The sequence below is a fragment of the Mus pahari genome, chromosome 22 (assembly GCF_900095145.1).
Source record: "Mus pahari chromosome 22, PAHARI_EIJ_v1.1, whole genome shotgun sequence".
Lineage (NCBI taxonomy): Eukaryota > Metazoa > Chordata > Mammalia > Rodentia > Muridae > Mus > Mus pahari.
In genome coordinates, this window is record NC_034611.1 from 13,704,077 (window position 1) to 13,706,125 (window position 2,049).

The following is a 2,049-nucleotide window of genomic DNA, read 5'->3' on the forward strand; positions in this document are numbered from 1 at the left end:
TTCTTTTCCTACATAAGATCTCCCCAACCCCCTGCTGCCCCGCTTCCCTGCCCATCTCCTCTTTTACCCAATTTCCTCCCACTATCGACCTCCAATATCTTGTTCCCCTTCTGAGAAAGATTCATCCACCCTTTCTTGGGCCTTCCTTGTTATTTAGCTTCTTTAGGCCTGTTGATTACAGCATGGTTATTTTGTATTTTATGGCTAATAGCCACTTATAAGTGAGCACAAAATACCGTGCATATCCCTTTGGGTCTGGGTAACCTCACTCAAGATGATATTTTCTAGTTCCATTCATTTACCTACAAAATACACGATGCCTTTGTTTTTAGTGGCTGGGTAGTATTCCATTGTGTAAATTTTTCTGAATCTGTTCTTTAGTTGAGAGACATCTAGTTTTTTTTTCCAGTTTCTGACAGCAGAATATAGCTGCTATGAACATAGTTGAACAAGTGTCCTTGTAGAACAGTGGAGCAACTTTTGGGTACATGCTCAGGACTGGTATAGCTGAGTCTCGAGGGAGAACTAGTTCCAGTCTTCTAAGGAATTGCCAAATTGATTTTCAGAATGGCGGTATAAGTTTGCACTTCTACCAGCAGTGGAGGAGGGTTCTCCTTGCTCCATAACCTTGACAGCATGTGCTGTCCTTTGAGTTTTTGACCTTAGCCATTCTCGTGGCTATAAGGTGGAATCTCAAAGTCATTTTGATTTGCAATTCCCTGATGACTAAGGATGCTAAACATTTCTTTAGGTGCTTCTTGGCCATTCAAGATTCTTCTGCTGAGAATTCTCTGTTTAGCTCTGTATCCCGCTTTTTTTTTTTTTTTTTTTTTTTTTTTGTAGAAACTGAGGAAATTTTAATACAATAGACAGAATTGCCCCTTCTCACACAAGTGCTCTGGGTATTTATTCTAGGCTATCTAAACACCAAGCTTGATAATGTCAGGGGCTTAAGTGCTCTGATGCTCAAAGAGAGTCACAAAACCAAACTTTAGTTTGCTCGATAGGATGAACTACAGGAGCTACAGACAGCTCTTCAGATACTGAGCAGCTAGCTCATCCTTAACTTCTCAGCACGTGGCTTAGGTGAATATATATATATATATATATATATATATATATATATATATATATATATATATATATGTGAATATATATATATATTCACCTATATATCACCTATATATATATTCACCTATATATATATGATATTTTCTTTATTTACATTTCAAATGTTATCCCCTTTCCTAGTGTCCCTTCCGAAAATCCCCTATCCCCTCCCCCCTCCTCCCCAAACCACCCACATCCATTCCAAATCCTGGCACTCCCCTATACTGGGGCATAGAACCTTCTTTGGACCTAGGGCCTCTCCTCCTCCCAGTGATGACCGACTAGGCCATCCTCTGCTACATATACAGCTAGAGCCACAAGTTCCACCATGTGTTTTCTTTGATTGGTGGTTTATGTATCCCATTTTTTAATTGGGATATTTGGATTGTTTGGTGACTAACTTCTTGAGTTCCTTATATATTTTGGACATTAGTCATCTGTCAGATATAGGGTTAATAAAGATCTTTTCCCAGTCTCTGTAGGCTGTCATTTTGTCCTGATCACAGTGTCCTTTGACTTCCAGAAGCTTTTTAGTTTCATGAGGTCCCATATATTAATTCTCGACATTAGGCCTGGTCTCAGGATGAGGATGTGATCTTGTACCGATGGATGAGGATGTGATCTTGTACCGATGGATGAGGATGTGATCTCCTGTACTGATGGATGAGGATGTGATCTCCTGTGCCGATGGATGAGGATGTGATCTCCTGCACCAATGGATGAGGATGTGATCTCCCGTACCGATGGATGAGGATGTGATCTCCTGTGCCGATGGATGAGGATGTGATCTTGTACTGATGGATGAGGATGTGATCTCCTGTACTGATGGATGAGGATGTGATCTTGTACCGATGGATGAGGATGTGATCTCCTGCACCAATGGATGAGGATGTGATCTTGTACTGATGGATGAGGATGTGATCTCCTGTACCGATGGAT